A 14361-nucleotide genomic window follows, 5' to 3' on the forward strand; every position below is an offset into this window, starting at 1 on the left:
TTGGAAAACCACGTACAAAAGAATAAAACTAGATGCTATCTGTCACTATATACCAAAATTAACTCAAAATGGATAAAAAACCCAAACATAAGACCTGAAAAAATAAACTGCACAGAGGAAAGCATAGGTACTAAACTTATGGACCTTGGGTTCAAAGAGGATTTTATTAATTTGACCTTAAAGACAAAGGAAGTAAAATCTAAAATAAATGAATGGGACTACATCAAACTAAAAAGCTTCTGCACATCAAAAGAAACTATCGATAAAACAAAGAGGCAACAAACCGAACAAAAGAAGATACTTGCAAACTCCTCCAATAAGGGGCTAATATCCAAAATATATAAAGAACTCGTACTAATCAACAAGACAAACAACCCAATTAAAAAATGGGCGGAGGACCTGAACAGACACTTCTCCCAGAAGACATACAAACAGCTAAGAGATACATGAAAAAATTCTCAACTTCACTAGCTATTAGGGAAATGTAAACCAAAACAACAAGAGGCTATCACCTCACGCCTGTAAGAATGGCTATCATCGCCAAGACAAATAATAACAAGTGTAGGAGATATTGTGGAGAAAAAGGAACTCTCATACACTGTTGGTGGGAATGTAAATTGGTGCAGCTGCTATGGAAAACAGTATGGAGGTTCCTCAAAGTAAAAATTAAAAATAGAATTATCATATGACCCAGCAATCCCTCTCGTGGGTATACACACAAAAAATCTGAACACATTCATTTGTAAAGACATATGTACCCTGATGTTCATTGCATCATTACTTACAGTGCCCAATAGATGGAAACAACCAAAGTGCCCTTCAGTAGATGATTGGGTAAAGAAGATGTGGTACATATACACTATGGAATATTACTCTGCCACAAGAAAACACGAAATACTGACATTTGCGACAACATGAATGGATCTTGAGACTATCATGCTAAATGAAACAAGTCAGTCAGAAAAAGTTGAGAACCATATGATTTCACTCATATGTGGGATACAAAACTGAAAGCAACAAACAAGACAAACCAACAAAAACTCATAGACACAAACAACAGCTCAGTGGTTACCAGAGGTTAAACGGGGAGATGGGGTGGTAGAAGAGAGAAAAGGGGGTCAAATATATGGTGATGGAAGGAGAACTGATTCTGGGTGGTGAACATGCAATGCAATATACGATGATGTATTATAGAAATGTATACTTGAAAGCAATATAATTTTACTTACCAATGTCATCACCCCAATAAGTTTAATAATATAAAAAGAAAAGAAATGTGAAGATAATATAATCTATTCTTTTATATAATTAAAGTTTATTGGGGTGACAATTGTTATAAAGTTACATAGATTTCAGGTGTGCAATTCTATAATACGTCATCTATATATCACATTGTGTGTTCACAACCCAGAGGCAGTTCTCTTTCCATCACTATATATTTGATCCCTTTTACCCTCATCTACCTACCCCCCTTACCCTCAAGTAACCACTAAATTATTGTCTGTGTCTATGAGTTTTTTATCTTTATTTGTTTGTGTTGTTCTTTGTTTTCAGTTTTATATACCACACATCAGTGAAATCATATGGTTCTCTACTTTTTCTGTCTGACTTATTTCGCTTAGCATTATAATCTCAAGATCCATCCATGTTGTCACAAATGGCACTATTTCATCTTTTCTTATGTCAGAATAGTATTCCACTGTGTATATATACCACAACTTCTTAATCCAATCAGCTATTGAAGGAACATAGGTTGTTTCCATGTCTTGGCCACTGTAAACAAAGCTGTAATAAATATTGGAGCACATATGTCTTCATGGGTAAATGTTTTCAGATTTTTATGGTAGATACCCAGGAGAGGGATTGCTGGGTCATATGATAATTCTACTCTTAGCTTTTTAAGGAACATCCACACTGCCTTAGATAACAGCTGTGCCAATCTGCATTCCCACCAACAGTGTTTGAGGGTTCCTTTTCCTCCACAGCCTCTCCGACACTTATTATTTGTCTTATTGATGATAGCCATTCTAAATAGTGTAAGAAGTGATATCTCATTGTGGTTTTGACTTGCATTTACCTGATGATTATTGATGTTGTGCATCTTTTCATATGTCTATTGGCCATCTGTATATTCTCTGTGGAGAAATGTCTAATCAGGTCCTCTGCCCACTTTTTAATTAGATTGTTTTTGTTGTTGTTGTTGAGTTGTATGAGTTCCTTATATATTTTAAATATTACCCCTTATCGGAGGTGATTTTTGCAAACACATTCTCCCATTCGGTTGTTTGCCTCTTTATTTTGTCGATGGTTTCTTTTGGTGTGCACAAGCTTTTTAGTTTGATATAGTACCATTAATTTATTTTAGCTTTTACTTCCTTTGTCTTGGAGGTCAAATTCATAAAATCCTCTTTGAACCCAAGGTCCATAAGTTTAGCACCTATGTTTTCTTCCATGCGGTTTATTGTTTTAGAACTTATGTTTAGGTCTTTGAACCATTTTGAGTTAATTTTGGTACATGGTGACAAATAGTCTGGTTTCATTCTTTTGCGTGTGGCTTTCCAATTCTGTCTTGCACCATTTATTGATGAGGCTGTCTTTTCTCCATTGCTTGTTTTTGGCTGCTTTGTCAAACATTATCTGTCCATATTTATGTGCATTTACTTCTGGGTTTTCAACTCTATTCCATTGGTCCATGTGTCTGTTTTTCTGCCAATACCATACTGTTGACCTGTAGTACAAGCTGAAGTCAGGGAGTGTGATACGTCCAGCACTGTTCTTTTTTCTTAAGATTGCTTTGGCTATTTGGGGTCTTTTGTGGTTCCAAACAAATCTGATGATTTTTTTGTTCTATTTCTTTAAAAATGCCATTGGGATTTTGATGGGGATTGCATTAAATCTGTATATTATATTGTTTTGGGTAATATGGCCATTTTAACTATGTTGATTCTTCCAATCCATGAGCACGAATGTCTTTCCATTTCTTTGTGTCTTCTTCAATTTCTTTCAAAAATGTCTTATAGTTTCAGCATATAGGTACTTCACATCCTTGGTTAAGTTTATTCCTAGGTATTTTATTCTTTTTGCTGCAATTGCAAAAGGAATTGTTTTTTTGTGTTTCTTTTTCTGTGATTTCATTGTTAGTATATAGAAATGCAATCGACTTTTGTAAGTTGATTTTACAGCCAACAACTTTAGTGTATTTGTTTACGGTTTCTAATAGCTTTTTGGTGGAGTCTTTAAGGTTTTCTATATATAGCATCATATCATCTTTGGAAAGTGACAACTTAACTTCTCAATTCCCTATTTGGATGCCTGTTATTTCTTTCTCTTGCCTGATTGCTCTTACTAGGACTTCCAATACTATGTTGAAAAGCAGTGGTGGTAGGGGACAGCCCTGTCTTGTTCCTGAACTTAGAGTGAAGGGCTTTAATTTTTCACCATTAATTATGATATTAGCTGAGGGCTGGTCATACATGGACTTTATTATGTTAAAGTATTTTCCTTCTGTCCCCGTTTAAATCATAAATAAATGTTGTATCTTGTCAGACACTTGTTCTGCATCTATTGATATAATCTTACGATTTTTGTCCTTTACGTACGTGATGTATCACATTGATCGATTTGCGTATGTTGAACCATCCATGTGCCCCTGCGATGAACCCCACTTGGTCGTGAAGTATAATCTTTACCATGCATTGTTGCATTTGATTTGCTAGAGTTTTCTTTAGGATTTTTGCATCTGTATTCATCAGAGATACTGGTCTATAACATTCTTTTTTTCAGTGTTATCCTTACCAGGTTTTGCTATCAGGGTAATGTTGGCCCCATAAAATGAGTTAGGAAGTATTGCCTTTTCTTCATTTTTTTTTGGAAGAATTTGACTAGGAAATATATTAAATCCTGTCTGAATGTCTGGTACAATTCAATAGTGAAGCTATCTGGTCCTTAACTTTTGCTTTTAGGAAAGTTTCTGATGACTGATTCAATTTCCTTACTGTTCATCTGTCTATTTAGATCTTCCAGTTCTTTGTGATTCAGCCATGGAAGGCTGTATGTTCCCCACAAACGTGTGTTGCATGATGGATGAGGGGGCAGCCCCCTTGTGTCTTTTCTCTTTTTATCTTAGTGAGCCTAGCCAAGGCTTTGTCACTTTTATTATCTTTTCAAAGAACAAGCTCTTTGTTGCACAATTTTTTTCTATTGTCTTTTTGTTCTCTGTTTCATGTAGTTCTGCTCTGATTTTTATTATTTCCTTCCTTCTGCTGACTTCGGGTTTCATTTGTTATTCCTTTTCTGGTTCTTTAAGGAGTAATGTAATGTTATTTATCTGGGATTTTTCTTCTTTCTTGAGATAGGCCTATAATAATGTAAACATCCCTCTTAATAGTGCTTTCACTACATCCCAGTAATTTTGGTAGGATGTGTTTTCATTCTCATTTGTTTCTATGTATCTTTTTATCTTTTCTCTGATTTTTTCTTTCACCCAGTCATTCTTTAAAAGTATGCTGTTTAATCTCCACATATTTGTGTTTTTTCCTGCTTTCTTTTTGCAGTTGATATCCAATTTTAAAGCCTTGTGATCAGAGAATATGCTTGGTATGATTTCAATCTTCTTAAATTTGCTGAGGCTAGTTTTATGTCCCAATATATGGTCTATCCTTGAGAATATTCCATGTACACTAGAAAAGAATGTATAGTCTGATGTTCTAGGATGAAGTGCTCTATAAATGTCAATTATGTCCATTTCATCTAATGTGTCATTTAGGGCTGATATTTCTTCATTTGTTTTCTGTTTGGATGATCTATCCATAGCTGTGAATGATGTATTTAGGTCCCCTACTATAATGTGTTTTGGTCAATATCTCCCTTTAGTTCTGTTAGTAGTTGCTTTGTCTATTTTGGCACTGAATGATTGGGGGCATAAATATTGATGACTGTTATGTCTTCTTGTTGTATAGTCCCCTTTATCATTATGAAATGTCCATCTTTGTCTCTTGTTACCATTTTTATCCTGAAATCTGTTTCATCTGACATCACATGGCTATTCCTCCTTTTCTCTGAATAACATTTGCTTGAAGTGTCAATTTCCACCCTTTCACTTTGCATCTACATTTGTCCTTGTAGCTGAGATGTGTGTCTTGGAGGCAGTATGTCTGGGTTTAGTTTTTTTTATCCAATCTGCTACTCTGTGCCTTTTTATTGGTGAGTTCTGTCCATTTACATTTTGGGTGATTATTGATATGTGAGGATTTCCTATCATTCTGTCTTTTGTTTTCTGGTAGGATTGTGTCTCCATTGTTTCATTGCCTCTTTGTTGCTGTTATTTCAGTGTGGTGGTATTCTATGATTTTTCCCTGTTTGTTCTTTTTTTATGTTATATATTTTAGTTCTGGACTTTTTTTGAGTGGTTACCATTAAGTTTACCTAATAGAAAGTTTCATATTTAGAGTATTTCATTTTCTTCAGCATGCTTCCTTTCTCTTCTCTTGTGCTGGTTCAGACCTTTACTCTCTCCCCTTTTATGTTTTTTGTTGTCACAAATTTTCCCTATTTATGCTGTGAGTTGATTTCTGTGTTGCAGTAGCAAGTTGTCTTTTTCCTCTCTCTCTTTTTTTTAAAAGATTTTATTGGGGAAGGGGAACAGGACATTATTGGGGAACAGTGTGTACTTCCAGGATTTTTTCCAAGTCAAGTTATTGTCCTTTCAATCGTAGTTGTGGAGGGTGCTGTTCAGCTCCAGATCCAGTTGCCATTGTTAGTTAAAGGGGGAGCAGCCCACCATCCCTTGTGGGAGTTGAACTGGCAACCTTGTGGTTGAGAGAACGCACTCCAATCAACTGAGCCATCCAGGAGCTCAGTGGCAGCTCAGCTCAAGGTGCCGTGTTCAATCTTAGTTGCAGGGGGCGGAGCCCACCATCCCTTGCGGGACTTGAGGAGTTGAACTGGCAACCTTGTGGTTGAGAGCCCACTGGCCCATTTGGGAATCGAAACAGCAGCCTTCGGTGTTAGGAGCACGGAGCTCCAGTCACCTGAGCCACCAGGCCGTCCCCTCCTCTCTCTTTTTTTAAATGTTTTTTTTTTTTTTTCCTTCTTTACCCTGTATGTTATGTTTAGGTATATAGTATCCTATTTGGTGTAGAGGTTGCCATTTCCTTCTTCTGTCTGTCTTTTCATAATACTACTCATGGTTTTGTATACTTTTTCTTTTTTCTTTCAGTTTGACTAGCCTCCATCAGTGTTTCTTCTAGTGCAGGTCATGTGTTAGAAAATTCCCTCAGTTTCTGTATATTCCCTCACTTTCCTCCTTCATATATACTATTGGATATACTATTCTTGGCTCATAATTTTTCTCTTATTAATTTGAATATTTGATTCCACTCCATCCTGGTTTGTAGAGATTCTGCTGAAAAATCTGGTGATAATCCAGTGGGCTTTCCTTTGTAGGTTACTGTCTTCTTTTCACTGGCTGCCTTGAGGATTCTTTTTTGTCATTAATTTTTGACAGCTTCAATACAGTGTGTCTTGGAGAAGGCCTGTTGTGACTGAAGTAATTAGGTGTCCTATTTGCTTCTTGGATTCGAGGATCCAGTTCTTTCCACAAGTTTGGGAAGTCTCCTCAACTCTTTCTTTGAATGTACTCTCTGTTCCCTTCTCCCTTTCTTGTCCTTCTGGTATGCCTATTATTCTTATATTGCTCTTTCTGATGGAGTCAGAAAGTTCTTGTAGAGTTCTTTCATTTGTTTTCACTCTCAAGTCTCTCTCTTCTTCCATCTGTGTCATTGACAGATTTCTATCTTCGATGTCATTGATTTTTTTCCTCCATCTGGTCAGCTCTAGTATCTAACTGGCTATTTCATTCTTCATTTATATTACTGAGTTCTTAATCTCCAGAAATTCTATTTGGTTCTTTTTTAAAATTTCAATCTCTGTGGTAAAATGTTAATTCTGTTCTTTGTTGTGTTTCTGAGTTCATTAAACTGCCTCTCTGTGATTTCTTGCATCTCTTTCAGAACTGCAATCTTGAATACTGACATTAAAGTCACATATTTCCATTTCTTTAAGTTCAAAATATATGGAACCCTTCACGAATTTGCATGTCATCCTTGAGCAGGGGCCATGCTAATCTTCTCTGTATGGTTCCAATTTTAGTATATGTCCTGCTGAAGCAAGAAATCAGTTTGATTTCTTTAACTGAACATTTGTCAATTTTGTTATCTTTTCAGAAAAGTCAACATTTAGTTTTGTTGATTTTTCTGTTTTTCTATTCTCTATTTTGTGTATCTCTACTCTATTCTAATGGTATTTCATTCCTTCCTCCAGCTTCAGGTATAATTTCTTCATCTGTATATCTTTCATACTTAGTTTATTCTATTACTATAGTTTCTTCTTTTCTAGTTACTTAAGCTGTAAAGCTCGGTTATTGATTTTACATCTTTCCTTTTTAATAGACATTTACATATATAATTTTCCTTCTGAGCAATGCTTTCACTGCATCCTATGTTTTTTGTACGTATGCTCTTGTTTTCATTTATCTAAAGTATTTTCTAATTTCCTTTGTGATTTCTTCTGTGACCCATTAGTCATTTAAGAATACACCATTTAATTTCCACATATTTATGGATTTTTCAAATTTTCTTGTGTTATTGATTTCTGGTTTTGTTCCTTGGTAGTGAGAGAATATACTTCACATGTCAATATTTTAAAATTTATTGAGTGCTGTTTGTGGCCTAATATATAGTCTCACCTGGAGAATGTTCCATGAGCACAAGATAAAACTGTGAATTCTGCTCTTGTTGGGTGGAGTGTTCTGTACGAGTCTGTGTGTCACTCTAGTTGGTTCAAGCCCTTTATTTCCTTAATGATCTTCATTCTGGTTCTTCTGTTTTTGTAAGTGGAGTGCTGAAGTTGCCAACGATTATTGAAGAACTGTCTATTTTTCCCTTCAATTCTACCAGTATTTGCTTCATATATTTATGGGCAATACTGTTAGGTGCATGTGTTTATAATTATCATATTCTCTTGATGGATTGACCCTTTTATCAATACATAATGTCCTTTTATCTGATATTAGTATAGCTATCTCAGCTCTGTTTGGTTACTATTTGCCTGCAATATCTTTATATATCCTTTCATTTTTGACCTATTTGTGTCTTTCCATCTAAAGTGAGTCTATTGTAGGCAGCCTATAGTTGGATTGTGGGGTTTTTAAAAATCCATTTTGCCACCCTCTGCCTTCTAATTGGAGAGTTTAATCCATTTACGTTTAAGTAATAGCAATAAGGGAAGACTTCTGCTATTTTGTTATTTTCTATGTCATATGTACTTTGTTCTTCATTTCCTCCATTACTGCTCACTTTTGTGTTTGATATTTTTGAATGCATCATTTTTTAAAAATATTTTATTGGGGAAGGGGAACAGGACTTTATTGGGGAACAGTGTGTACTTCCAGGACTTTTTTCCAAGTCAAGTTGTTGTCCTTTCAATCTTAGTTGTGGAGGGTGCCATTCAGCTTCAAGTTGTTGTCCTTTCCATCTTAGTTTGGAGGGCGCAGCTCCAGTTGCCGTTACTAGTTGCAGAGGGCACAGCCCACCATTCCTTGTGGGAGTCAAACCATCAACCTTGTGGTTGAGAGGATGCGCTCCAACGAACTGAGCCATCCGGGAGCTCAGTGGCAGCTCAGCTCAAGATGCCATGTTCAATTGTAGTTGCAGGGGGCGCTGCCCACCATCCCTTGCAGTACTCGAGGAATTGAACTGACAACCTTGTGTTTGAGAGCCCACTGGCCCATGTGGGAATCGAACCGGCAATCTTCGGAATTAGGAGCATGGAGCTCTAACTGCCTGAGCCACTGGGCCGGCCCCTGAATGCATCATTTTGATTCCCTTCTCATTTCCTTTTCCGTACATTTTTACATTATTTTCTTAGTGGTTATCCTGAAAACTACTATAAATATCTTAAACTTATAACAGTCTAGTGTGAATTGATGCCAAGTTAACTTCAATAGTATGTAAAAACTCTGATCCTATATAATGCCATCCTTTCCCTTTTATGTTATCAAACCTTTATCTTTATCAATTGTATGCTCATTAAAATAGATTTATAATTATTATTTTATGTATATTTTTAAAAATCATATAGAAAAATAAAGAGGAGTTGTGAACCCAAAATGCAATTATAATGGCTTTTAAATTTACCTATGTACATATATTTACTAGTGCTTTTTATTTCTTCATATGGTTTTGATTTACTATCTATTAATAGTATATTTTAATTTCAGCCTGAAGACCTTGCTTTATCATTTCTTGTTGGGCAGATCTAGTAGCAAGAAACACTCTCTGCTTTTATCTGGGAATATCTTAATTTTTTCCTTCATTTTGGATGATCATTATGCCAGATACAGAATGCTTAGTTGACTTTTCTTTTTTCTTTCAGCACTTTAAATGTGTTATCCTACTGCTTTCTGACCTCCTTGGTTTCTAATGAGAAATTGTATGTTAATCTTATTATCTAAGTGACAAATCACTTCTGTCTTGGTACGTTCAAGATTCTCTATTTATGGATCTTTTTGTGTTTATTTTAGAGTTTTGTGAGCTTCTTAGATGTGTAGACATATGACTTCCATCAAATTTGGAAAGTTTCCAGCCATTATTTCTTCATATATTTTTTCCTAGTTTTTCTCTTCTCTCCTGCTGGGACTCTCATTATGCGTAGATTGGTGTGCTTAATGTTGTCCCATAGATCTCTTAGGTTCTGTTAATTTTATTTATTCTTTTTTCTTGCTGCCTCCCCAACTGCATATTTGCAATTGACTTATTTTCATATCCACTATTTCTTTCTTCTGCCTGCTCAAATATTGTTTTGAAGTTCTCTAATTTATTTTATCTGTATCCTTCAGCTCAAGTATTTCTATTTGGTTCATTTTTCTGTTAACTTTTTTTCCCCCCAAGATTCATGTGTGTTTTTTTTTTTTTTTTTTTCCAGCTTGGAGATATAATTGACATATAAAATTTTGTAAGTTTAAGGTATACTATGTGATTTGACTCTCATATGTTATAATGTTAGTTAACACATCCTTTAACTTGTATAATTAGCATTTTGTTGTTATGGTCTATTGATATTTTCTGGTGAGGCACTGTTCACCTTGTTTCCTTTACTTCTTTGGACATGGTCTCCTTCAGCTTTCTGAACATATTTTAAATAGCTGACAAAGTATTTTTCTAGTAAGTCCAATGTCTGAGATTCCTGAGGTCATTTCTGTTAATTTCCCTTTACTCCCGGCGAATGGGCCATATTTTCTTATTCTTTATGTGCCTCGTGATTTTTTAGTGACAATTGGAAATTTTGAAAATTTTAATGTGGTAACTGGAAATTAGATTCTCCTTTCCTAGGGTTTGTTGTTGCCGTATGTTGTAGATTGTAGTTTTTGCTTAGTGAGCTTTCTAAACTATTTTTGTAAAGACTGTTGTTTGTCATATGTGGATAGTGAAGTCTGTTTGACTACCTTATTGGTCATGTAATGATTTGAGAGTGATTTGCTTAGATACCTAGAGGCAAAAAAAGAAAATGCTCTGTGAATCTTTGTAGGTACAATTCCCCAACACTTAGTCAGCCTGTTTACAACTCTGCTTTAGCTTACTTCCTGCTCATACTGAGCATAACTATCAGCCAGAGCTGGAAGCTTAGAGAACTTGTCTTTCCTGAGCATGCATCTTGTTCTGGGTATACGAGGTCTGGCAATTAAGTTTGCGAACTTGCCATCATGTGCTTACATTGGCAACACTGTATAAACAGCTTGGTAAGGTTTCATAACCTTGGTGTATCAGTGTCTCACAGTTGTGCTCATGTCCACATGTGGCAGTGTCTCGCTGAGTGGCACTGGATGCCCTAATTAGTCCTAAGGAAAATACAAATGACTAATAAATATATTCATTATTGGGGTTGCATGTTTTTGTGTGCCATCGTGAGAATGTCTGAGCTTGAATTAGAGCAATGAACAAACATTAAATTTCTTGTTAAACCTGGCAAGAGTGGAAGTAAAATCAGGGACATGTTAGTCCAAGTTTATAGGGATAATGCCATAAAGAAAACGGCCGTGTACAAATGGATTAAATGTATTTCTGAGGGGATAGAATGCATCACTGATGAAGAGAGGTCAGGGTGGCCAGTAACAAGCAGAACTAATGAAAACATTGCAAAAATTTGTCAAATTGTGCGTCAAAATCATGAACTGACTTTGAGAAGCATAGCAGACCAAGTAAACATCGATAGAGAAACAGATAGGAAAATCTTAACTGAAAATCTTGGCATGAGAAAGGTGTGTCCAAAAATGGTCCCGAAGGAGCTCACCGATGAACAAAAGCAAAGGAAAGTCGAAGCTTGCCAAGACCTTTTGGAAAGGCAAGATGATGTTTTGGGCCATGTTATCACTGGTGATGAAACGTGGGTGTACCAATACAACCCTGAAACAAAGCGTCAAAATGTACAATGGAAGTCAGCCAACTCTCCATGACCAAAAAAGTTTTGTCACTCCAAATCGAGTCAAAATGATGTCGCTAACCTTTTTTGATATCAGAGGGATTATTCATAATGAATTTGTACCAACTGGACAAACAGTTAACCAAGTTTACTATTTGGCAGTGCTGAAAAGCCTGCGTGAAAAAGTTAGATGAAAATGACCTGAACTTTTCGCCAACAATTCATGGCTCTTGCATCACGACTATGCACCAGCTCACACGGCAGTCTATGAGGGAGTTTTTAGTTAGCAAACAAATAACTATATTGGAACATCCTCCGTACTCACCCGATCTGGCCCCCAATGACTTCTTTCTTTACCTGAAGTTAAAGGAAATATTGAAAGGAAAACATTTTGATGACATTCAGGACATCAAGGGTAATACGACAGGTCTGATGGCCATTCTAGAAAGAGCTCCAAAATTGCTTTGAAGGATGGACTAGGAGCTAGCGTCGGTGTGCATCTTCCCAAGGGGAGTACTTCGAAGGTAACCATAGTGATATTCAGCACTGATGTATGTAGTACTTTTTCTAGGATGAATTCACGAACTTAATTGTCAGACCTGTATTAAAGCCTTTTTTTTTTTTTTTTTTTTTAACCAAAGTCTCTCCTTAGCTTTTTCTCCTAGAGTTTGGACATATCCATTGTTTGCCACTATTGCAATGTGTTGCCCCAGGGAGCAGTGGCTTGTTCATTTGTCTTTCAGTATTTTCAAGAACATCCTCCGCATAGCTGCTTTTCTGCCTGAGAGATTTCTAATTTAGAAATTAAGGCAACACCCTTGTGTTATTCCTTCAGGGAACCCACAGAGAGGTCAAACAAAAACAGTTCTGGAGAAACAAGGTATGCTCTGCTCTCTCTGGGACCAGCTACCCACACTGGGAACACAGACTACTGTCTTCAAGACTCTGCCCCACCAAACTGGGGGTATGGGGCAAGGTTAAAATACCACAAAGGTCTCCTGCCATGCATGTTTCCTTTTTCTTGATTCAGCATTCACATGGTTGCTTTAAACTTTTGACTGTTTCCCAGAGTTCCACCAAAGTTGACTGTGCAATATTTTACTCATTTTTTTCAGTGTTTCTATCGATGAATTGGTTCTCCAAGCTGTTTTCTTTGCAATTTTCTCTGTTAGCTATTTTTGATTCTTTACATTTCCATATAAATTTTAAAATCAGCATTTCAATCTCCACCCCCCCACACACATCTGCTGGAATTTTTATTGGAATTAACCTAATAATTTTTACAATATTGAATTTGAAAATCTATGAACAGGACGTATCCCTAATTTCTGTGGTCTTTAATATGTCTTAACAATGTTTTATAGTTTTCAGTATATGTCTTGCATATCTTTTATTTATTCTTATTACTATCTTAATCTGAATTAACCTTTGACAGAACTACCGTGTTTCCCCCAAAATAAGACCTAGCCAGAAATCAGCTCTAATGCATCTTTTGAAGCAAAAATTAATGTAAGACCCAGTCTTATTTTACTATAAGACTGGGAATAATATAACACAATGCAATACCGGGTCTTATACTAATTTTTGCTCCCAAAGACACATTAGAGCTGACTGTTTGGGTAGGTCTTATTTCCAAGGAAACAGGGTAGCTAGCTACCTACCGTAGTTACTACCAGGGAATTCCATCTTCTGATCCATACTTTCTTCTGATAAACTTTTGGGACTTGAAACTAATTTATACTCGTATAATACTATAGCAAAATTATAATACTAATATTTTAGTATTTATTTTGTATATTTCTAAAACATTGGTATTTTATAAAATCTGAGATAAAATTGTCATAGTTAACTACATGTTGTTATCAGATGTTGCTACACCTGAAAAATGGCCAGGAACCAGGATTAAGGATTCTTTGTAATTCTGGCTTGAGTCTTTTCGAGAGTGACTAAGGAATAAAATCTTGATTAAAAAGGTGAGGAGGGGTAAGACTTGTGAGAATGAATTTGACCTTCAAAGGGATAGGAAAGGAAAGAGGAAGAAATCTAACAATGGAGGAAGAGAACTAGTTGGGTTTTCAGGGGTCTTAGAATTGGACCTGGAAACCTGCCTCCCTCTTTTTTCCTTTTCTCCTCAAAATTTTCTACTATTCTCTCTTTCTGTTTCCCTAAGTTTTCTCCACCTTAATTCTAAGATGATTCCTTGAGAGACCGTTGGAATTAGATGGAGACCCTAATTAGTCCTAAGGAAAATACAAATGACTAATAAATATAAGAAAAGATGTTCAGAGTTACTAATAACTTGGGAATTGGTAGTCAAGTACGATACCTTGGAAAAATTTTAAAACAAAAAAGAGATAAGAGTGGTAAGAATGTTTTTAAAGTAGTGCATTTTTGTTCATTTATAAATGTTTAAGTACCATGTAGCTCTCTTGGTATGATTCAGGATGTACATGACTATGACTTCAGATTGAAAAAAAAAACCTGAAATGATATACTGATAAGAATATTTTGGCATTTCAATAGTTTAAAATTCTATCCTTTAAAATTCCAACTCCTGTCACAGAAACCTCTCTTTTTCCCTCCCACCCCAACCCCAACAAAGTGATCAAACCCTTCTCGGTATCCACGATATAACACATATTTTCCCACTAGCAAAAATAATTGTATTTTACATGTTTGGTTCCACCACAAGACAGCAAGCGACTTGAGAGTAAAGACCTTTTTTTCTTTATTCAATCAGTGAAGATTTACTGAGCCTGTACTATGCAGGGATTTTAGAAAATGAGCATATAAAAATAAGATAATACCCCTCCTCCCAAGGAACTTACAGTTTAGGGGAGGTACTGCACAATTACAAGATAGATTAACAGAGATCAGCATGTACCA

General features: G+C 35.9%; 1 non-coding gene across 1 annotated transcript; it reads right to left on the reverse strand.

The window, feature by feature from the left end:
* Nucleotides 1–7066: 7066 nt before the first annotated feature.
* On the reverse strand, nt 7067–7173 carry LOC141569826 (U6 spliceosomal RNA). The gene has a single exon (XR_012493606.2). It is a non-coding gene; the product is annotated as a U6 spliceosomal RNA (small nuclear RNA).
* Nucleotides 7174–14361: the final 7188 nt, after the last annotated feature.

This window comes from Rhinolophus sinicus, chromosome 18 (genome assembly GCF_057876585.1).
Source record: "Rhinolophus sinicus isolate RSI-liver-muscle chromosome 18, RSI-T2T, whole genome shotgun sequence".
Classification (NCBI taxonomy): Eukaryota; Metazoa; Chordata; class Mammalia; order Chiroptera; family Rhinolophidae; genus Rhinolophus; species Rhinolophus sinicus.